Source organism: Desmodus rotundus, chromosome 1 (genome assembly GCF_022682495.2).
Source record: "Desmodus rotundus isolate HL8 chromosome 1, HLdesRot8A.1, whole genome shotgun sequence".
NCBI lineage: Eukaryota > Metazoa > Chordata > Mammalia > Chiroptera > Phyllostomidae > Desmodus > Desmodus rotundus.
Window position 1 is genome coordinate 209748582 of NC_071387.1, and position 24849 is coordinate 209773430.

Sequence of the window (24849 nt, forward strand, 5' to 3'; positions counted from 1 at the left end):
TCCTCCTTGAAAGGGGTCTGCCACACAACCAGTGGTGTGCCGGGGGAGGTAAGGTCAGGGGATTCGGGGATGGTCTGAACCACATGACCAGGGAAGGAAATGTCGCCCTGGGGGCCAGGTCCCACCCCACAATTGTCCGTTGCTAGGCACCTGGGGCTTTCCGCCTTTCCATACCTGGTACCTGGCCTGTCGTTCCCACTCTGGTCACGCCTGTCTAACTGCCTCCTACGTATGTGTGTCCACAACGACGTGCATGCAGTACAAGACCCCTTATATCCTCGTGGTATTTCAGCTCAAATCCTAGCTCGGGGAGAGACGACAAGATACCGTCCCTCCCTTTTCACAAGCCTGTGTTGAAATCTCTCCGAAAAGAAGAGTGTGTGCCGCTCGCCTCCACTTCCCCAGGGGGGTTACAGTTCTGTGGGTTCCGTGCGTCCAGTGGCTCTCTGCCTTGTTTCGGGCCACCCGCTCTACCTGGTCCCTCTCTAGCCCGAGGCAGTAACCCAGTCCTGCCTCGAAGGGCTGGGACCTGCGTTAATGCACACCGAGGACACGAAACCCAGGCAGTAAGAAGATAAACTTTAAGAGAGACAACTAGCTTTTTTCTCTTTCTTACTTTCTTTCATTCAAATTTTTAAAAGATTTTACTTATTTATTTTTAGACAGAGGGGAAAGGAGAGAGAGAAACATCAACATGTGGTTGCCTCTTGCACACCCCTCACTGGGAACTCGGCCCACAACCCAGGCATGTGCCCTGACTGGGATTCGAACCAGCAACCCTTTGGTTCACAGGCTGGTGCTCAATTCACTGAGACACACCAGCCAGGGCTCTTTTATTCAATTTTAAGATATCTCTACTAGATCTGAAAATTGACTACAGAAAGCTAACCCATTTTATCTTCCTTTTCCAAGTTACTAACATGCAGTCCATAAATTTAAATGGAAAAAGTTTTATTTACTACTAAATACTTTCAACACCTCCCTCATGCCCACCTGCCAGTTCCACTTTTAGTGAACTGAACGTCCCATAGGGTGTTCGGCCACCCGCCCCCCCCCCCCACCCCGCACATCACTGTGGGTGTCAGAACCATGGGGGTTCGCAGCTGGGACACACTGCAGCCCCGCCACACTGACCCCTTCACAGCTGATGTGGTAAAAGTGCCAGACGGTCACAACACACGTAGTTTTCCCCGAATTCTGACCAAATCACTGTCTTACTCACATAGAGAATGATAGGCTGTTTGAATAGAAGCCTGGGGGTGTGCATGCTTGTGCCTGACGCTAATATCTTGCTTTGTTCGCACTTTCCCCAAGTCCACAGTAAGCGACCAGTGGCAGGGCCAGTGCCTCGGGGTATGGCCCGTGTGGCTGTCGAGGGCCTGCACGCAGAAGGGGCCTGAGCTCCACTGAACGACCTCCTGTTCCGGCCTTGAAGTTTTTTATTTTTAAACGCGTGGTCCCACTTGTTCGCGTGGCTGCAGCCTGCAGACTGTGTAGCTGCGCTGCCACCTGGCCTTCAGCGCCGCCCGCTCTGCCCACATCGGCGCACGAGCCTCTCCAAGAGCAGCGAACGTGACCAAGCCAGGCTCCACGTCCCCTGCTCGGGGGCCCTTGCGCTGACTGCTGCTTCGGAGCAGCTCACCTCAGCCATGCAGCCACGCAGCCCTCCCTTGGCTGCGACCTCACCGCCCCTTGCTGCCACGTGTCAGGCCAGTCCCTCTTCTTTTCTCTCCACTTTCTGACGAGCCAATGCCTTCTCATGTCTTTTAAAAGAGCTTCTCGAAACACATGCCCCAGTGTTTTGCATTTCCACCACCTATTTCTCCCTCCTCTGTTCCAAACAAATCCCTTGCCATGAAGAGCTCAATGTCATGGCCAGGAGAACCAACACTTCGATGACTCTGGGCTGACGAAGGATGGAGGTGGCACCTGCAAAGTGAAGGCACCAGTGCTGCAGTCCTGGTTTGCCTGGGGGACGCCTCCCGTCCTCGCTGCGCTCCCTGAGCTGCGTCCAGCTCGCTGCTGGACCTGGGACAACACTGGAACCACATGGCAACGCTGGGACAGTCATGTGTGCATTGGACTCCCAGGTCACATCCTTGAGCATGGGGACAGCTTGACACCGTTCCCCCCAAAATGTGTGTTCTCTCACGTGCAAGACTGTGCGCCCAACCAGCTCTGTTTGTGTTTCCACTCATTTCAGATGAGCTGCAGTCAAGATGACTGAGATCTGCGTGTGCCTCCAGCGGCGACGGCTGGCACACAGGGCGAGACTGGGGTCCCGGAATGGCCACCTGGTACCGAGTGCTGCCACCTCCTCAGGTTCTCTGGGGCGGTGGTGCCGGGACTCTCCCTGCTGCTGTTAGCGTAACTTCACGACAAGGGGCGCGGCTGGCAGCCCACGGGGACGTTCCCACCACCCGGGAGCGTGTTCTTGCAGAGCTCCAGGGGCCTCGGGGCCTCTGTGGAGGAAGCCCCGCCAGAGGGCAGGCTGGGGAAGTGAGCCAGAAGCAGCCCCTGTGGTCTTGTGAAGACAAGGGTTGGGAAGGTCTCGTCTCCTTCCCATGGTGTCTGTCCCCTAACCCTTCCGTCGGCCCCCACCTCTGTCCTTGTGCCCTTCCCCGGAACTGAAGCAGGGGGCGACAGACACGCTCCTTCCTTACGAGTCAATAAAAGTGGAATGCACCTGAGTATGGCCGGGGCAAGCCTGAGGAGGAACATTAAGAGCACCTTGTCACCTGCACAGGCTGATGCCACAGGAGCCTGAGCCGCCGAGTGATCCCAGGTCGGCAAAAAGCGGTCAATGTGTTTAAAGCAGACAGAATGCCTAAGGGCTGGAACCCCCACGTAGTCACTAGGCTTGCTGCCCACTGAAGAAGCGCTCTGCTCACGCTCCTCGTCATTTTTTCAAATAATTCGAGCTCAAATGTGCTGCTGAGTTCACCTGTCCTGTGGGGCCCGCTGCGCTAAGGCTTAAAAATACACAACTACCCGAAACTCAAAGGCACGTTCTTCTTGTGTGCGTTTCCCTGCTCTGGTTTAGCGGGCCGATTTATAATCTGTCGCCTTTTGTCTTTCTCGGCAGTGTGTCACGGTGTCTTTAATTCGGTGTTTCCTGTTGTCTGCGGTGGAGCGCGCGCTGTTTTAAACCCAAGGGCTGCAGACGAGGACGGTGGGGAAAGATCTGTGAACCATAAGTAAATTCTTATAAGGAACATACAAAAAAGATTGTTCTTCAGTCAGACTTAAGCCATTACTTTTTTCTAAAGAAGAAAGGGCACAAGTTAAGAAAAAGGCCCGTCAAAGGCCTTCTGCCCGAATGTGCGTCTCCATGCAGTTTCCCGCTGAGCGCCCATGAATGCGCCCTGCCCTGGGAAAGGGATCCAAATAGGATTTCGAACATCCAAAACCTCTCACGCGGACGTGTAGGTGTCTCACCATGCTGCCATTCACCCCCGCACTGGGTCTTTGTCTTAGTTTAAAGAGACGCTGTAAACAAAAGGAGGCGAGCCCTGCGAGCACTCACGTTCCAGCACTAAGCTCCCGCACCCCCGGCGGCACCCCGTGCCCGCTGAACAAGCCATAATGTCGGCCGAAGCTGGTGATGGGAAGCAACAAACACGTAAGAAAATTTCCCTTTTTTCTCTAACAAAACAGAACTCAACACCAAAATGGTTCATCTGCTCCGGTTCCCAGCTCGGTTTTCCCTGTGATGGGCACGCTGCTAAGATAAAGGGCGGAGGCTAAATTAAAGAAGGTCAAACTCTTTACTGACTTGGTACTCTTGCACTCTTTATTCTTTAAGTTTCTGATCAAGGAAATGTTTCCGGCAATTTCCCTGCTAAATTTAATGGAAAATAAGTATGTAGATTTAATTTCCAAACCCGATGAATTTATGATTGTAAGTGTAAAATACTTTCTAAAGTCCCGGTACAGGATAAACATTTTTAGGCTATAATGTCCTTAATCCAAGTGAGAAATACAGGAGCTTGTTAACCAGCCGTGGTTTCACATTTGACAGGCGATTTTCATTATGACCACATTCATACACATCACAGGGAAGTCCACTAAGTATTGTTTAATTGGTCCGTGTTTGCTCAGTGACAAGACTAAAGTAATAAACTCATATTCCTTATTTTTCTGCATTGTTATTTTTGGAAGTCTTATCAAATGACCTGAGACTCTTCATAGCAACTAAAGTAGTGCTTAGTAAGTCTTCAGAGTCCTGCACCCATCAACGGACAATTTTGGGGAGAGATGTCTGAACAGGCCTCAGTTTCCTGCTGAACACGGGTTGAGTATATTGGAGCCATAAAAAAACCACTAAATTACCTAGATCTCTGACTGTGTTTACAGATCCGCAAATGTTATATTTAGATCTTCTATGTACTTAATGCCAGAAATACAATAAACTATCTCTAGCATGTAAAAAAGAGAGAGGAATAGTATGGCATTCTGCTGCTCATGCCAACGTAGTCCCACACAAATACACACACTCAATTCTGGGACAAAGCGAGAACAGAAACTAATATTTCTAATTGGGTTGTTACCAACTGAAGAATCAAATAAGATGGAAGCACTGTCTATTTCTTTTAAAAAAACACAGACTTCTAATTTCACTGTTTTTGGCAAAATACCTAGAAAAGTATTAACTCTCATTCACAGCACGCTTTGCGATGATTCTCTTCTTCTCACATCTGAAAAGCAAATTAGCAGTTCTCCAATGTGATGCGGCTAGTCAAAATGTAGCCTTGACCTTTGTTAAAACTAGTCTGACAAAAACTAAATATATCCTGAACTTTAAATCTAAAAGAACTATAGCTGAAAAAACTCCTCACGTAAACACAGGAATTATTCAAGTTATTTGGAGTCATCCACCTAAACTACAAAAAAGGGTCTTAAAAAAAAAAAACAGTGGTGTGGCCCTGGCCCCCTGCCTGGGCCAGTGGCAACGAAGAGAAGGACGCAGACCCCCACCAGAGGTGGAGACCGCAGGCAGGGCAGCAAGAAGGGGCCTCCACTCCCCAGGACAGGGTGGAGTCGCAGAGGGCTCGGGGAGCCTGACCTCCCACCCTGCCCCGCAGGGATCAAAGCAGGCTCCTCGGGAAATCTGGGTTTCCAAATTCTACCCCCAGCAAAGAGGCAAGCTGTCATCAGGGAAGGCCTATTAGACAAAGACTTCAATAACATCCGGGGTCTCATGAAATAATAGCTAAAATGTCAAAGATTCCATGGAAAATCACTTAGCGTACGTACCAAGAACCAGGAAAATTTCAAGGTGAATTTTGAGAAAAGACAATCAAAAGTCACCGACACCAGGCTGGCACAGATGTCAGAATGCTGTGACAAGGTGTTCACCTCAGTCATCCTGAAAATGTGCTCACAAGCAATTACAAATGCACTTGAAACAAAGGAAAAATTAGAAAGCACCAGCAAATAGAAAGCAGGAGCAGGAACCAAACGTAAGACTTAGGAAAAAAATGGCAGTAACTGAAATTAAAACACAAACAAGCAGTCAAAAACCAACTCTGAGTAGACTGACAGCAGATGGAGAGAACAGAAGAAGGAATCCGCGACTGCAGAGAGGGCATGGCGGCAACTTCCCAGTCTGCGATGCGACAGCGAGTGCAGGCTGAGAACCACACAGAGGGCCTCAGGAGCCTGGGGGACAGGGACAAAAGATCTCCTGTGTCCCCGGGGTGCCAGAAATAAAGAGGACGGGGCCCACATTTTCTTCTAAGAAATAACAGCAGAAATTTCCCAAATGTGGCAAAAGACATAAACCTACCTACTCAAGAAGCTGAGAGAACCCCAAATAGTTCATAAACTCACAAGAAAAATCCCTGTCAAGGCACCTCCTCATTAAACTTCCAAGAAGGACAGACAAACAATCACCTGGAGGGCAGTGAGTGACCTGAGACGTTGCTGGAAGGATAAAAGGGGTTGCCCAGCGGCAGAGTTCTCGGCAGGAACCACGGAAGCCAGAAGGAAGAAACGTGACGTTTCCACGCAGTGAAAGAACAGATCTGTATCTGGCAAAATGTCCTTCAGAAATGAAGGGGAATCACGATGTTCGCAGATGAAGAAAAACTAAGAGAAGCAGAAGACTGAACGGTAGGAAGGCGCCAGTCTGAACAACACAAGGAAATCAGCCTGAAAAAACAGGGGAAATATTGAAGGCAACTCCAGCACAAACCGGGAAGGTAACGAGACCCGGGGAGACGGCTTCCACACGTCGCCTCACTGGCCCCGTGCGGACGCCAGCACCTGGAGGTGGATGGCTGAGGGAGGCCTGGGGCCTTCAGGCGACCCACTGTGACACACACACACACACACACACACACACACACACACATGGAAGGAAGGACACGACGGAGAGCAGGCCACATAGGGAGCCCATGCCTCTCAGTGGGGAGTGGCGGGAGACCTGCACAGGGGAACATCTCTGTGGGGACGGGTGGCTCTGCGCCCAGCCTATGCGGTGGTCACACAAATTTACGCTGCTGAGAAACACGGTGTCGGGAGAGACGAATACCCGTGTCAATCTCGTGGTCTTCACATTATACTACGATTTTATCAAATGCAGCCTTTTGGGGAAACTGGGAGAAGGGTACACAGAGCCTCTCTACATGACATTTGACCCTTCTGATGCGTCTATAGTTGTTTTGAAATAAAACTCAATGGCAAATGCGCAATAACACCATGGCGAACAAGTAGTATGAAGCTATGTCAAGGTCAAGGACCTAGCGCATGACTAGCATGTACTGTAGAGCTGGGCTTACCCAGAGTTTAATACTTTGAATTCTACAAGACATACTAAAATAAAGTTTGAAAATTAACACCCAATATAATTTTACTTGTCACTTTAGGATCGGCATGGTTCGACTCTCATAATTATGATGTTTCCAGAAATACAATAATGCATGTAACGTGGATTCCTAAGCAAGTCCGTGAGTTACTTCGCAAATATTTAAGAGAAATGTATTTATGCTTATCGAAACATGGAATCCTATTTTCCCATAATGAAACAGCATCTGGTCACTCATGTTGAACTAAAACAGTTAATATTAACAGTCCATCACTCAATAATCTGGGTAAAGATCTGATGGTGTCAAGAAAAAGAGATATACAAAAACACATACCTATACCATCTATAGCTAATATAAATTCTTGAGAGTAAATTTTAATACATGAAATCTAGAATCTTTTGTAAAGGCCATTTAAGACAAAAACTATTTTTATATGTGTGTACTAAAGAAGTTGACAAATGAAACATTTCATAAAAGACAACATAAAGTACTACAAAAAATGAAAAAGGCAGGTTATATATGTGTATTTATAGTCTGTGTATGTCAATACACATCATTTCCTTAAATAAACTTTATATATACATGTGTGTGTATATATGTTACTTAAAACCAATAAATATCGAGGGGAAGAAGGGCTAAACCCCAGGCTAATTCAACACCCACAGAACAACACAAGAGCCCCTTTTCCTGCCACTAAGTGGAAACGGCCTTTGGGTGACACAACCCTTTCTTTGTGAAGCAAATGGACGTGAGGGTAGCGACTGCAAACCTAAGTTCACCTGAGTTTCATGCATCTGCCAGCTTCTCACACACACACACACACACACCTCACACACATGCACACACATGAGAAGTGATCATAGAGAGACAAAGGGAAAGAGCGGGAAGCAAACAGCGGTCATGCACTTCAAGCCTCCCCCCTGCCAAGAACAGCAAACCTGACACCATGGCTTGTAAAGGAGATTCTGAAAGGAAACGGAGAATTTAATTCAATTTCTTAAAATTAATTGGAACCTTGGACATAAGATGCTAAGGTGATAAGGAACCTGAGGCGGCTTCTCATACCTCATGGTCACGTGTCCACGAGCCGGGCCTCAGACGCTGGGAAGCGCCGTGCACCCTAACGACACTCGTGGCCCCTGGGAATAAAAGCAGTGTGGAGTGATAACTGCTCTTTTTCTTTCCTTTTTTTTTAGTGCGAGAGATCCTACACTAGAGGCAGGTTTTTTGTTTCTTTCCTGATTACAAAATTTGATCACATCAGTGAAAAAGCCATTTCTCAAGAAAAAAAATTGACAAGGATGAGATTTTGACTATTTTAAGCTCACTTGTGTCATCTCATATGAGTAATTAATTTCTGGGAATATTTTACTTGTGATAAAAATCAGGACAGTGTGAATCTTCTTGGCACTTTTTCTTAGAAATATTTATAGAACTTTTCAAACTGTAGGTCTTATTATTTCTTAACATCCTTCTTTGGCAGAAATATTAGAAATACCATCTTCCTATGATATCTCAACATCTACCAAGATCATCCCCTTCTCCCCTGCCCCCCCAAAAGAAAACAAATAAATTTTCAGTGCCAGGGTTACAGACAACTATCATAATTTCTTTTGTTAAGTCATTTCCTTAAACTTTTTATTAGTCACTGAGTTATGCAGCATTTTTAGATTTCACTAACTTGTTCCAACTCTGCTTGGCAAATAGTATGTACTCAATAAATAATTATAGAGTAAATAAATGAAAAAAGGTCACATTCAGCAGAGACAGTAAAAACTGGCCTACTTGATAAATAACATCTCATAGCAAAAGTAAGCTTTCACTTCCTAATTTTGAGCCTGACAATCTAGAGGGCCGCGGGACACTCTCCTGAGGAATGGTGGGTTAAATTCCCCGTCTCCTTGAGGAAACCAAGTGGGATCAGAGGAGGCTTCGGCCTGGCCCCTGGGCGACCAGCGTTGGAACAGCTCCTGTCCCTAAAGAACAAGGAGTGGGCGTCTTCGGGAAGGGCCTGGGCTTTTGAGGGCTGGGACGAACACTTGCGCTCGGTCACCAGAAGGCTGCCACGCGGAATCTTCGCCAGTCGCTCTGAGAGATCAGTCTTCCCACGGAACACAAGTTCTCCTGTTAGGGCCATCAGCCCCGCAAACCCTAGCTGTGGAGGCGCAGAAGTGGCCCCGAAGCTAGTGCCTTTCTCTTTGGATATGAGATGGCCTCCCGGCTGACTAACGCAAATGCACTTTGCTGTTCTCCACTTCCTCTTCATTTCAAATGAACGGGTTTGTGGTGGTTCAAAAAATTCACTGGAGAGTGTTTGGCTTGGAGCACTCTGAACTGTGAGCAGGAGAGAGGGGGAAGGAAGATGCGTCCCCCCAGCGGTGATAGGCAGTGGGATCACGTGAAAAGGCAACCCGACCAAACACCTTGCCACAGAAACATAAGCAATAAAGCTGTGGTTCTAGAAAGTTTTTGAAAAAAAAACTACACCTCATCTTGTCTTAACCAGTCGAAGGCACTTGTGAACTGTGAGATTCCTCCCTGTCTCACTGAAGCGGCCTTAATGACACTCAGGTGCGGGCCCCGAGGCTGTGCGGCCCGGCAGGCGACTGAGCTGCGGTGCTCGCAGTTGCCAGCAGGGAATTGGTTATGCTCAGAGAGGTCTACTGTGAATGCCAACAAGTCTAAACTCCCTCTTGACTGAATAGGAGAAAAGTTAAGTGCTAAACTAGGGTTTTAAACTGTAAAATTATGGAATACTGTCAACTACAAAAGGATGGCCCAGCCCTTGGTTGAAGGATATTTTAAATTTTGTTTCATTTTTACTTTTACTGTTTTGGTCTATGCTTGTACCAGCTGCCACCTCCACCTGGCCATCTGCTGCAGAAGGGGGCTTTCCTTACTCTTCCCTCCTCAGTATTCTACAGGCCCTGTTTCTTTTTTTTTAAGATTATACTTATTTATTTTTAGAGAGAGGCGAAAGGAGGGAGAAAGAGAGGGAGAGAAACATCAATGCGTGGTTGCCTCTCATGCGCCCTCTACTGGGGACCTGGCCTGCAACCCAGGCATGTGCTCTGACTGGGAATCAAACCAGCGACCCTTTGGTTCACAGGCTGGCACTCAGTCACTGAGCCACACCAGCCAGGTACAAGCCCTATTTCTTAAAGTACCAAATACTAGCCCATTAGGCCAAACAGGAACAAACCATCCCCTGCATTTTGGACTTAACATTCTGAGAAGAAAAGTAGGCATCATTAATACATGTATTAAAATACACTTATTTCAGTATCAACCAGTCTGTAATATTTGGAGGCAGTAATAATTTACGTAAATGATAAATCTTTCCAAATTTCGTAAGTGCCCTCGGTCAAGGTTAAGTTACTTGCATTTACCTTGCAGATACGTGTCCTGTAACTTCACAGTCCTCTCCTCATACCACGTCCCACAACTACCTCAGGGCCTCAAAAGCTCCCTCAATGGCTTGGGTGTGTTTCCTCTGCTCCCACTTGAAATTCGCTTCCTCAATTAGCCCGGAGAGGGTGAGGGCCCTGTTCTTTCCAGTGGATCGAACAGTAAAAACAGAACGCATTCAGTGCCTACATTTTCTGAGTTCCCAATGAGCTGTTCTTTCACTTCTTTAGCTTTTCACCAACATGCCCAGCTGGCTCTTCGTGGTCGGCGCTACCCAGTACGTAGTTAGCACTCAGCCCCTGCCGTGCCCCGCCCCCCCCAAAGTGAAGAGCAGGCCGTGCTGGCTCCTCCCGGGGCCGCCGAGTGAGAGCTGCAGGGCGAGGCAGCAGCCGCAGCACTCGGCCTTCTGGCACGTGGGCGCGCAGGCAGGCCGCCTGAGGTCACGGCTCAGACTGGCCACTCACCTGTGCATCACCTCGGGCAGCTTCCTTCGGGACTTTTCTCGGATGTAAAATGGGGTCATAATAGGAACTAGTTCACTGGGCTGTTGGGACTGAGCGAAGCTCATGCTCTTCGAGAGCCTGGCACAATGTCTGGAGAATAGTTAGTTTATACGAACAGCTACGGCCACCACCGCTGCCACACCTAGAGGAACACGCTGGACGGCAGTCACCGGCCCAGCTCACACAGAGCTGACCGCCGCCACTTGGAAGTGTGTGAAGCCCCCGTCCCCCAGGGACACAGGTGGTGCTGCCAGAGGTGCACACACAGGCTCCTTCTGCCACACATTCAGTGAGATGACAGGAGTGGGGCAGCCTCACGCTTGAGATGTGGAGAGCTCAAGAGGACATGACCGGAGATACAGGTCAAAACTGCAAGGATGACCCAGCCACGGACGTGGCTCGGACACAGGGGCCTGGACACTGTGTGCAGCCAGGGGAACAACGTTACAGTAAGAGGAAAGCAAAGCTGTGGACTGACCCAGAGACAAAAGTATTGTCATGTTACTATGACGATTTCTTAAAAGAAAGGACATTAATGGAAACTTTGGGAGGAGGAAACCTCCGGATAAAAAGGCCGTTTATATTATATGTCTTAGGCTTTTTTAATCTTGAAAGTATTACAACAGAGGGATGTGACAAGTGCTGACTCACACATGTGAGAGGGTCCTGAGCTGGGGGTGAGCCAGACACGTGCACCTGAGGGGAGACCGTTCTCCACGGCACCATCAGCACGTGCAAAGGGCCTGCGGTAGCAGATGGGCCCCACCTGCGTGATGAACAAGAGGGAACCAGAGTACCAAGGGAGAAAGGCAGACACACAGTGGTGGGGAGGCTGCACGAACTTGCATGGGGCACAGCAAATGGTGTGGGTTTGACTCCGGGGGTGGGACGAAGTCACAAGGTGAGTGGAGGCAGGGCTGCAGAAGTATCAGGTGCAGAAGGATAAACTCCTACCTGGCTAAAAGTTACAGAGCCCCAAAGAGAAGTAAAGTCCATTCAAATAACTGAACCACATCACAGAGTTGAAAGTGCTGCTCCAGGAAACGGGAACCCCAGGAAGTGCTGGCAGATTACAATAATTAGGCTGATTGGGGACATGCTAAATTTAATAAGAGGGCTTGACAAAAGAGCCACCCTCGAATGACACCAACTGCAGACGGTGGACACGGCCCAGAGACACGATGTGGGAGCTGCCGTGACCTGTGACGAGCTCCCTGACAGAAGGATACGGACCGAGCCCCTCGAGCCCGGGGCAGGGGTCTGCAGGCAGGACCTGTCCTGTGTTAACAGAGGACTGACTCCATTCCTGAGGCACTCCTCTCCAGAACAAGGTTTCATGCCACACGAGGAATTTTCCAGTCATCAGGAGCGGCTTGCTGAAACAGATAGTTAAGGCCCCCGAGAGTCAAATTAATGCCTGTGAGCCCTTCTCAATGCACCGCTGGGGAGTTGGCCCCATGCTGAGCCCATTAAAGCAAGACCACCTGGCGCCGGCATGGACAGCTCAAATGTCATCCTGGCCACCCGTTCAACGCAGAGGGGGAGACAACACTCTGCCTCATGATGGGGAGATTTAGGCAGAGGCCTTAAAGAGGGCACTGACGTCCTATCTCCTGCAGGAGCACTGAGGGCAGAAGGCCCTGCGTGTGGAGAACCGGGATTGTCCTCCTCCCACCGCCACGCTGCCACGCTTGAGAGGCAAGGGTCTGGGGACAGCAGCCCCTGTGACTTGTGGCTGTGGTGGGATTATTCATCCAAGAGAAAAGTTATTTTGTGGGAAGCTATTCCGAGTAGCATCGTTGACAAGGCCATGCGAACACCCAACCCTGGACAAAACCAACCCCTGCACCCAGCGCCACTGACGGACGCAGGGATGGCCACGCTCCCGTCGCCACAGCTGTCTAACAAAGAAGCCCTTCCCGGTCACCTTCGCAGAACGCAGGTGCAAGTGTGTGCCCTGCTGCTCAGACATTGCCTGACCCGGGACTGCCCCCAAGACCTGCAGGCTGCATGGCACCCGGCACCCAGGACAATGCTTTTCTTGGGCTGGTCACGCTGGAATGGAAAAAGAAGTTGGGGCAATCTGGGCAACACCCAATCTGTACAGACAGTACAAGCATTGCAATTCCAGTCATTTATCCTGGGTGGTTATGTAACACAACGGGCGTTCCTGAGGCCGAGAGAGGCCTTTCTGCGGATAGCGGGAAAGCGGCCTTCCACATCACACCAGTTAATGAGCAGGCAAACCCGGGACTCTGCTCCCTGTCCCAGCAGGGCTGGGGACTGACCACATGAGGGCTTCATCCTCAGGAGGAGGAAAATTTGAAAGATGCCTTTTGAAATGTTTGAGTTCTTACAAAGCACTGGCTGACTCCTTATTTCTTTGGTACCTCTAGACTGAGGGTGTGCAGAGTGTGAGGTACAGCGACAGTTTTACAGAAATGAAAAACAGATCCACAGCAGAAAACATCTCTGACAAGGGAAATAGGACCATCGAATGAATGAAGAAACTGCTCGAACTGGGGAATAATCGATGTTTCACAAAAACTAAGCCTACGGGACCCGGCATGTTTGTTTTTATTACTCTAATCATACAAATCAGCTATTCGAATTCCTGACTCTTAAAGTCAATCAGGGTGACACCGAAGGCTTTGCTACCTGACTTTTCTGGATGGTTAGTATTTTCAATTCTCCTTTGTTGCTAACGGCACTCTGTTTCCTTGGCTGGCTGGCCCGACTGAGCTGGAAGTTTGGGTTAAAGTTTTGTTTGATGGCCTCATTTGGACTCAGGGTGTGACTGTGTGTGTTTACACACGCATGTGTTTTTATGCACGTGGGGGTTGGACTCCACAGCCTTCCCAGGTAACAAACTGGACGAGTGGTGCTCAGAAGATGCTTGCTTGACAATTGAAATAATTACCTTAAAATAGTATTAAGAGTTGTTGAGCATCTTATTAAGGAAATACCTTAGAAATAACAGTTTAGACCATCTTAATTAACATATTCTAATTTTACTGAGAAATAGGAGCTTTGAGGTTGGTCTTACGTTGTCTTGCCTTCATTATCCCAGATTATTTCAAAAAAGGGATGGAAGGCAGAATCAGTGTGTTGTTAACTAGAAAGATGCCCCAGTTGTTTTTGCTAAAATTGGAGGATTAACCCACTTCTTTGTGGATTAATCTGACTCTTAAGATGAGTGTGTCGAAGACAAATCAATGCCATCAGAACTGCCTGGGTCGCTCTTGGTAAAATAAATTCACAGGCTACAGAAACAATACCCACACTAAAGATCTTAACACTCTACCTGTCTCCTTCAACTGCTCGAATCCTCAGACTAACAGACCGAGGAAGATCAAATACTAAACTATTTAAGGTCACTCCTTCTGCCACCAGGAATAAAATACAGGGTGGGCAAAGGGAGGTTTGCAGTCATTCGGATGGAAAATATTAACTGATAAGTGGCAATACGAGAATAAACTCTGTGTTTTGCGTACTCATGACTGTAACTGAACCTCCTTTGGCCCCACCCTATACATTCAAACCAGAGCTGTCTGTCAAAGTAAAAGGTGGTTACCCATCAAACTGCTTACAACTTATAAAGAAATATATTTTCCAATGTTTTAATCTAAATATTGAAATTCTAACAAGTCAAAACAGATGCATGCCTTACAGAAAAACAACTTTTAGCCTGAGACCATAGGTTAGAAATGTATACCAAATGAAATGGGACAGGCTAAAAACCTGCCAGTCAATTAATTTTAAAAAATACATTTGCGGTCTGAGACGTGTTGCAGCGATGCTGCTCCGCTGCGCGCAAGTGCCTGGGACGGCTTCAGGGAAGCAGCTCGCAGTCCATTGCTCACGGCGGCGGCTGCACAGTCCAGCGACGACTGTCTGGGGGCAGGACTGTGCAGACGCTGTAATCAGATTTCCGAGCGGGATTAACAAGTGACGTGTCCGCCAAGAGATGATTCATTTCATTTTAAAATTAATTTAAAAAGCCCTTGATTACTTCAGAATGAATTACCTCTCCTTCTAGTAGGTTTCTGTAGGCAAGAGCAACATTAATTACATATAACTATGATGTATTTGGTCACCAGAAATGTAAGAGAAGGGCAAACGTGACTGATTTGGAGAATATAGCCCCGATTTTCTCCAAAGCAAGAGGCGTCAAATGAAATTTGCACTCAGCTTCTAGACAAAGGAGTATCAATAACTAGCATATCATTAGTAAATAGTAGACCTTTAAGAAATAGCTAAAGACAAGGGAATGATAAAGCCTATTTAAAAATATTTTAGAGATAAAATGTCTTTTAGTACAGTCATATTCAAAGTATTTTTCTGTCTATAAAATTTTACTATTTAAGAAAGGAAACAAAAGTCTATTAAATATTGAGGTATAAACTATTTTAAAAACTAACTGAAGTCTCCTGTACTTGTTTATAAAGAGAAAAAAATAAAAATTATACTGATCAGGTATAATAAGAAAGATTCTGGAAATCGAAGAAAACCACATAATTTTCCCAAATACTGCAAACAGGCCTTGTGAAAATTACATGTTTTAAAGTAATCACACATTATTTGCAACATTTTCAAAATTACAAATAAAATTCAGCCAATAAATCACACGATAGTCTTATATAGCTAGGACTAGTAATAATGTTAGAATACTTTTTATTTTTAAAAAATCTTGGAAGACCTGTTCAGTCCAATCTCTACGGGCCCCATGTCCATGTATTCGAGCTCAGATGGAGGGCAGGTGCCTCCCCTTCCCGCTGTTCATGGGGCAGGAGGAGCACGGTGAACGCACCCCAGGAGGCCTAAACTCTGTGTGGGTGGAGGTCGGGCTCCTGGTAACACCGCAGCTTCACATAGCAATTGGGGAAAGGGCGCTGTGAGCTCTGTTTTCAGGCTGGCACAAAGTAACCTAATTCTTTCAGAACCAGAATTCATTACTAATTTTCAAAGTGGCCAAAAAAATGTAATGGCACCTTGCCATGACAAATTGGAGTTCCAAAGTTAAGTAAATGTAGTGTTTCACTTCATATAGCAGGTCACATATCAAAAATGATTTTAGCTGGGGTTTTACAAACGAGTAATTGTAGCTCATCCCAATAGAGACAAAGACACAGGTTCCAAGTGGCAATTCTCGTTTTAAATGGAAGTCTATACAAAGGCTTTTATCATATCATATATAAGCAAAAATGTATTTTCTTGCTTGGCATCTTATAATTAAAACTGCAAGTGAAACGATGGGGAATGTAAGCATCTTACAAAGAACTAATTTATTTGCAGGAAAATGGTCTACTTTTAGGGGAATCATTTTCTAACACTGTAAGTGGCATTGCGCCTACTAAGCAATAAAAAAAAAAAATCAACATAATATTTAAAGTTTTTACCCCTAAAATTAAACACTGCTTTTTCGACTACAAAAAAAAGTCTTCTCTCTTCAAGTACTAAACGCACAGTTCTCAATCACCTTACAGAAATTAATAAAATTATTTTTAAAGTGTACATTTATGAGGTTTCAGAAAATATTTTATCCCTGTCCTTTCTACTGTTTATTTTTCTACTTAGAATACACTGAGCTTAGAAACACCTCCCCAAATAAAGAAAAAGTTTGCGTGTTTTTTATGAAGTATGACTCAGAAGGGAAGTTTATTAGATACTTGTATGAGTGCAGAAGTGGAGAGAGCAATGACCTGCTGTTTGAGCTGATCTCTCTCTGGACATTAAAAACTCACCACTGAATTAGAAAAGCAGGAGCTACATGTCACCTCTGTGAGTCTAACACCTCCTCCTAATCGTCATTAGGTTTTACCTGTCAAGTGGAACTAACATGCACTCTAGAAGATATCAGCATAACTTGACTCAGAGACCTTGGCAACACTTGCGAACTCAAGGACAGTTACGCCGTGTAATAATAAGAGGCTGAACCACACTTGAAAGTGGATGATAAGCACTTAAAACCCTTCACCTGCACATACCTCTATTTCACCGCAGCTGTTACAGTCTTAAATGTATTTGCAATGCAAGGGAGCATCATGCTGACACTAGCAAACTGAAGTAAACCTCTCATTTGTTCCCACTGCTTCGGGCAGCAATGCGAACATTTTTATTAGGGGCTTTCCAAATACTGCAAATATTATAGTCCTATCACCAGGGGAACCAAAGTGCCCACCCCAATCCTCAAACTATTACGTATCTAAGAAATAACTTTTTAATAGTCTATTTTAATTGGCTAAACAATATCTACCATATACATCAACCAAACTTTAGTAGCTAACTGAATATATAATATCTATGGAATTAGTGTAACATCCAGCAATTTATGGCTGATCATAGCAACGGATACTTTGATGAGCGTGCAGGAGGCTCTCATGTGAATGGAATGAAATCGCTGTCCTAAGAAGTTTCTGTTTATGTCTACCTTGCTCAGAGATATCGGGAAAATTATGTTTTATCCAAACACCGTGCACTGCATTAACGGCATAATGAAGGCGTAAGACTCTCCTGGCCTAATGTGATTCTCTGCAGAGCAGACGTGGTTAGCATTCGGTAGTCTAGACAAGTTATGAGGAGATTTATTTTAAAGTGTATTTGCCAATGAGATGCTTGCCTGAGGACTTCCAGATTGACAACTTATATGTCCCAAGCTGAACTGAAGTTACTTGATTATAATAATAAACTGTGGAAACGTACACAAAGTCCCTGACAGAAGTACTACCAAGTACACTTAGAGTCCATCAAAATCCAAGTAAATGCCAGTATCAGGCATTGAAAGAAAACAAACAGAATACTCACAGGCAAGTGAATTACTAAACAGTGGAGTAAAGCAAACTGGCATTACATAAATAAGACTTCCATTTTTTTCTGTCTCACTCTGCGAACTTACATGCAAGACTAGTAATAAACCGGTATTTATAATTTTCACCTTTGGTTAAACAAAATAGATTGGATTTATTTATTTTAAAAAATCACAAGTCACACCCACAGATGCCCAGTGAGGAACGATCAGATGCTGAGACAGTTGCCATCCTTGGAGAAATCAGCGTCATGGCCCTATCGTCACTTCCCGTGTCTATTTCTAAAGTGCACGGTAGAGACCGTCACCTGTGCATTCCAAGACCAAACAAGAAATACAGATCATTTAAAGTGGACGTTTAACTCACTGACAGAACACCACCTCTAGGCCTCTTTCTATTTATTCTCCTGTGATTCACAGAAGAGTTTGGACAAATTTTTAACTTTTGTTTTTCAGTATTCCTCATCTTTACATTTCATCATGCATTAAAATACCATACAGAAACAACCTGACTCAATTTGGCTGGCCCCAATGGCACACTTTCCGGGCCAAGGGCGTCAGGCAGATATGAGTCCCGTCCTGCCAGTGGCCACGGGCATGCAGTCATGCACATTGTTCCCGCCATGACGGAAGGAAGCTCGTGCATGAGACACACCTGAAGTCCCCGGAGACAAGAAAAGCAAAGATCGGTTCCATGCACAAAGGAGCGACAACGGAGCCTAGAAAACCCAGCTGTAACTTTCCAGGGACTTAAAATTTTTATCAGAGAATCACATTTCCTTCAGTTTTATGATGAAGAAAAAAATGCAGCTGAGAGCTCGGATCCCACCTCCCTCGTCCCACCAGACACAGGACACAGTGTGGGAACAGACTGACCGCCGTGGAGCTGGTGGCTGCACCTGTGACGTCTTCTCAGTCCTCAGAGCCACGCAGTGCGTCACCACCTCCCTGGGTCCGGCGTCACAGTGCAGTTCGGTGACTGCGTGAGACTGTCTGCGACCCTCGGACACAGAGTGGAGCTTGTCTACACCGGGCGGGGAAGGTGCTCAGCTGTACACAGGGCACTGGATGTGACCCCCCCACGCAGGGCCGACTGGCGGGGGGGTCTGTGTTGGCTCCTGCACGGTGACTCCACTGTCCGGGCCAAGGTCTCCCTAGGACTTGATTTTATTCCCAGAGCTGCAACCTCAGATGCCCACGAATACAGAGCAGGCTTGGTCAGGCCCTTGCTGAAGTAAGCCAAGAGAACATTCTGTTGGAGGAAGTAACATTTGTCTCGTTTGTCTCGAGGCTTAGAAGCCGAGGGAAAAACTGAGACACGTGCAACGCCATTCTATATAAATCAATGAACTCAGTCTCGGGAAAATCATCCTCACTCCCAGCCAATACAAATTGAAAACCTATTCATAGAGCGGTCAGGCTATTTTATTGCTTCAATAGAAGTAGAAAGGATCACAGAATGCAAAATCCAAGGAAATCGCATATTTTTCCAAAGGCCATTTAATAGGCTTTTGATACAGATTACTTTCTTGTCAATGGTTCTTTTGTCTTTCTTAAAACTACATCTATCCAACAACTAGGCCACCTTGAATTTCAAGTACAACATTGCCTATAAATTTAATTTAACACCATATTATGCATAACGACCATAAACAGGAGGCAGGTGTGACCCCCATTGTTCAGCTCCAGGGCCAGAGGACAGGTGGGGTAATAGACCAGCTAGAGGCTCCAAGGCCCGACTGACTACAGCGCCACTGTGAGCCGTAGTGTGACCAGGCTATTAAAATATTATTGCAATCACACGCTTCTTTAAGAAGCAGTCTTTCCAAGTCCAGAGGGGTAGCAGCCCCACTCACGGCACCCTGCGCCAACCACCCAGCCCTGGGGCACGGGTTTCTGCCCCGTGGACTCGGACAGGGCACAGACCCTGGAGCGTCTGCAGAGGGCACCAGAGAAAGCCTGGGTCTGAAACCGACTCCCAGGAGCTCTGAGTCAGGTGTGCTGAACCACTGTCTTGGAGAAGAAAAGGCGGAGCAAGGACTTGAGGGCTGTGTATGAATACCCAAAGACAGGAGGTTTGCTCTAGGTGAAAATCAAGGAAGAGTTGTTTTATGGGGGTTTTTTTGGAGGGGGGGGTAGTTTAAATGCAATCAGGGCTCCCAGGGAAGAATGGGCTTTCTCTAATGGAGTGTGCTTCTCATCATGTAAAGGTTCCGAGTCATAGAACGACCTAATCATTGCCATTGCCTTGTTAAAGGGACAGGTCACTGGGGAAGGTAGCTGAATTAGTGCACGTAGAAGGACCCTTTTAACCCGAGATTCTGGGATTGAAGGCCACTTAGATCTGGGCTCAGAACCAGAACCAGAGCCCAGGTCTAAGTGGGTCAGCGCGCGGGCTTCCTTAGGCATCTGGACTCTCGCAGGTGCCCAGCTCTCCGCTTACAGCTCTCCGGCCCACACGCCCACATGCCCAGGGCTCTCTTTCATCAGACCCGACGCTATCCGCTTACTCAAAAGTGTTCCATAACTCTGAAGTCCTCAGAGGACAAAGCCCAGCCTGTCTACAGTGACATATTTTGGTCCCCAGTCCTGGTCTGCCCCATCTCCTCTTTGCTTCCCTCCCTGGGAGGGCCCAGGGTCCCCCCATGGCTGCTATCCTCCAAGCCTTCCTCTTTTCCTCCTTGCTGAAAAGGGGCAGCTTTGCTTTTCTCTCTTTCCCAGGTGGAACTCTACAGAAGGTCTCACTTTCCACCAGGGGCAGCGTCAGAGGCGCACTGCTCGGCACACAGGAGAGGGAAGACAGTCTAAGAGCACCACCCACAGAGGTGTGCCCACACCTTCCTGCCCCCACCGCCGCCCTGGCCTCCCCCACCGCCGCCCTGGCCTCCCCCACTCCGACACAGGCCCGCTCCTCCAGCAGGGCGCACAGGGCACCCTCCCCGCGCAGGCTCTGCATCCCCAGGCCACGTTATCTGCTCTCTGCTGCCTCTGCATGCTGCTCCCCTCCAAGCACCACCACCGCCCCACATAGTTACTGCCAGGCAAGCCCCACACGCCCGGGGATGTTAGCTCTTGCCCCAGGCGGCTGCCTCACTTACAACTCCTGTGGAGAGTGCCCTTAAAACTCGGCAAAGGCTGCAGTGAGTCGTGTCGTTGATTTTCCACCTGTAACCTATGACACCCTGGGATTCCGCTCAACACGAAAGGGAGTTCTGCAATGGTAACTGTGATACTACGGTCCTCGTGTTTTCCCACCAATCTCGACTTTGCAATGGGAGTTAGTGGTCGAGCAGGGAGGTCACAAAGGACAGTTCCCTTCAGGAAACCATCTCCACAGGGACAGGAGTCATGGGGAGGAAGAGTTTGCACATCAGGTCGCCCACTGCCAGTGCGTTTTGGCAGGTCTAGAGAGGAGATTTCTGGGGTTTTTGTGTGTGTGACTGCATTTCCCACACAGAGGGAGGGGACAGTCACACCCTGCAGGGCACTGCTGCATTGAGCACAGCCCCCCAGGCAGGTCGACCTGCTGTTTCTCCCAGCGCCGAGCCTGGGGACGTGGCAGCCACTCCTGCTGCGTCCTGACTGCTGGTCCACTGGTTTACTTATCCTCGCGTGCCCCTTACTGCTTACTTCACGCCACTGATTAACCTGGACATGTCTTTAACATACAGATGTTTTCTGCACATACATGACTTGGATACAATGCAAATCTGCAATTTCCAATTCAAAGCTGCTTTGATTTTGAATTTAGAAAAGGTCATCTTAAACCAAGTCCCACTTTGAATTCAAAAGGGGGAATAGGTGCAATTTTTAGAGACAAGAATATTCTACACCTACTATTTTTTTGATATATTTATTGATTATGCTATTACAGTTGTCCCTTTTCCGCCCCGTCACTCAACTCCATCCTGCCCACCCCCTCCCTCCCACAATCCCCCCCTATAGTTCATGTCCATGGGTCATACTTATAAGTTCTTTGGTTTCTGTATTTCCTACACTATTCTTACCCTCCCCCTGTCTATTTTCCACCTATCATTTATGCTACTTATTCTCTGTACCTTTCCCCCCCTCTCCCCCTCCCACTCCCCTATTGATAACCCTCCATGTGATCTCCATTTCTGTGGTTCTGTTTCTGTTCTAGTTGTTGGCTTAGTTTTCTTTTGTTTTTGTTTTAGGTGTGTTTGTTAATAACTGTGAGTTTGCTGTCATTTTTACTGTTAATATTTTTTTATCTTCTTTTTCTTAGATAAGTTCCTTTAACATTTCATATAGTAATGGCTTGGTGATGATGAACTCCTTTAACTTGACCTTATCTGAGAAGCACTTTATCTTCCCTTTCATTCTAAATGATAGCTTTGCTGGATACAGTAATCTTGGATGTAGGCTCTTGCCTTTCATGACTTGGAATACTTCTTGCCAGTCCCTTCTTGCCTGTAAGGTCTCTTTTGAGAAATCAGCTGACAGTCTTATGGGAACCCCTTTGTAGGTAACTGTGTCCTTTTCTCTTGCTGCTTCTAAGATTCTCTCCTTCTGTTTCATCTTGGGGAATGTAATGATGATGTGCCTTGGTGTGTTCCTCCTTGGGTCCAGCTTCTTTGGGACTCTCTGAGCTTCCTGGACTTCCTGGAAGTCTATTTCCTTTGCCAGACTGGGGAAGTTCTCCTTCATTATTTGTTCAAATAAGTTTTCAATTTTTTGTTCTTCCTCTTCTCCTTCTGGTACCCCTATAATTCGGATGTTGGAACGTTTAAAGATGTCCTGGAGGTTCCTAAGCCTCTCCTCATTTTTCCGAGTTCTTGTTTCTTCATTCTTTTCTGGTTGGATGTTTCTTTCTTCCTTCTGGTCCACACCATTGATTTGAGTCCCAGTTTCCTTCGCATCACTATTGGTTCCCTGTACATTTTCCTTTGTTTCTCTTGGCATAGGCTTCATTTTTTCATCTACTTTTCAAACAAATTCAACCAATTCTGTGAGCGTCTTAATAACCAGTGTTTTGAACTGTGCATCCAATAGGTTGGCTATCTCTTCCTCGCTTAGTTGTATTTTTTCTGGAGCTTTGAAGTGTTCTGTCATTTGAGCCATTTTTTTTTTTGCCTTGGTGCTTCTGTTACTTAAAGGGACGGAGCTTTAGGTGTTCCCAGGGGCCGGGTAACGCTGGTCACTGCACTGTGACACTGTGCTGTGACACTGTACATGGGGGAGGGGCCAAGAGGGAGCAATGGCACCCGCTCCACTCTCCACCGGACTTCAGCCACTCCCTTGGCTACCCACAATCAAACTGGGCCCCTCTGGTGCTGGTTCCCGAGTGGGTGGGCCTGCGCACACTCCAGGCCCCTGTGGGTCTCTCCAACAACCTCTCCCGTGAGGCTGGGAGTCTCTCCTGCTGCTGCCCCAATACCCACGGGCGCTTTCAATCAGAGGTTTGAGGCCCCACTTCCCCCCGCTGGAGCCCTGGGTTACGCGGTCCACTTCGCTCCCCACCGTTCCTCCCGGTTTATCTGTGCGTGAGTGTGGGGCTGCAGGGTCTGCTAGTGGTCAGACTGCCTGTCCCTTTCGTCCCACACTCCGCCAGTCTCGGTCCCACCACGGCCACACGAGTCCTCTCCACCCCGGCTGCCCGTCTCCGCCCCTCCTACCGGTCTGGATGAATGTTTCTTTTTTATCTACTTGGTGTCGTACTTCCCTGCCGTTCGACCTTCCGTCAGTTCTGGTTGTGCAAGAAGGCGCAGTGTGTCTACCTACGGCGCCATCTTGGTTCTCCGGTGTACCTACTATTTTTATAAATCATAATATGCCCCAAACAGGACGTGTTCTCCTCAGATAATTTTCTTGGGCTACTAAGTAAATGACAGTATTGTTATGTTTTAAAATACTGGTCCGTATCCTATTCATAAAATCTTTAAGTTTTTTGAATCTCCACAAACATCGTTTTATCACATAATAGAACATTTGACAATTTCCAATTTGTATTCTTTTTAAATTGGCATACTTTTATTTTAAACTACTTTTAACACATTTAAGGCAATTTGGGATATAAGATTTCCTTTTTGGTTTTGTTTGTTTTAAAAAGCATCTTGCTGGCCAAGATTTTGGAAAGCCAGATTTCAGACTAGGAATGTGTGAGGAAACATCTTAGAAGCTTCCTCAATAATTCATGAAGGCCCCACCCCACCGTTACTTGTTAGCTGACGGGTCGGGCTATACCAAAGTGACGTCATGTTTCCGAAGGGTAATAGCTGAGAGCCAGTCAAAGCTGCCCCTGTGGCTTGCCTGCATCGATGGCAATGGTGGCAAGCGGACCCTGACAGCAGAACCTCTGGTCCTGACAGCTGGACCAGTTCCCTGCACAAAGAGCAGGAAGCAGATCTTCACCCGTCAGGCATGACCAGCTGCATGTAACACAGCTGAGAGCCTGAGGGGACAGACTGGGGGAGTGTTGGAGGTAGAAGAAACCCTTCCCTCTTCATCACCTTGTCCTGAATTTGTTGAACTGAGCTCCAAAATTCTCAGGTTTCCAGTTCCGCATCCCGGTCACTTAGCACAGGTGTGCCATCAGGTGCACACTCAGGTGCGTCCCATCAGATGTGGACTGCGAAAGCAATCGGTATTGGCAATTTTATGATGCAGCCAAGAGAGAGAATTTAGAGTAAATAAGTCGAGAACTAAGTGGAATAAACCACCTAAACTTGGTCACTACTTCAGCATCATCTAGTTGGTCTTCGGGTCACAGAGCAGTTTGGGACCGAGCGGCCACGGCTGTAGGTCCACACACTTCTCTGTAACTGCATTTCAGTCAACAAGAGGCAAACATTTTATTCACTGTTTCTCTGTATAATTCCTCATTAAGATGCAAAAAAGAGCCAGATAACCTGAAGGAAATGCTCAAAACAGAATAAGAGACAGTCCCTTTCTAGGCCCAAACAATTCCTGCAGTTCTTTTTGTCCTACTTGACTGCTATTTCCTGCCTCACCTATGACTGACTCCTTAACTATGCAAAGGTGCTTATTAGAACAAGATTACATCTGTGGTCGAAAGGATGATTCCAATGTCTAAATTTCCCCGTAGCTCCCTGTTTCCATGGGGACGGGAATAAACAGACCTACGAAGGAAAGAACAACTTGATCCAAGGCTCTTACTCAGTAACTCCGAAGTAGTGAGCTCCGTGAGAGACAGACATAAAAATAAAACAGAGAAAAGCAGTCCTGGCCCATAAGGAGCATACAATTAGATTAAAAATAGGATTAAAAAAGTCTAATAATCAAAAGTAACTCAAAGAGTGTTTTGTGCTTTGGAGAAGGAAGTGATCACTTTAGAGGGTTCGTC

At 47.0% G+C, this 24849-nt stretch overlaps 1 protein-coding gene across 1 annotated transcript in view; it reads right to left on the reverse strand.

The window, feature by feature from the left end:
* The window catches only part of ARL15 (ARF like GTPase 15), a 327323-nt gene that overhangs the window by 90365 nt on the left and 212109 nt on the right, over positions 1-24849 (reverse strand). The window lies entirely within an intron of this gene.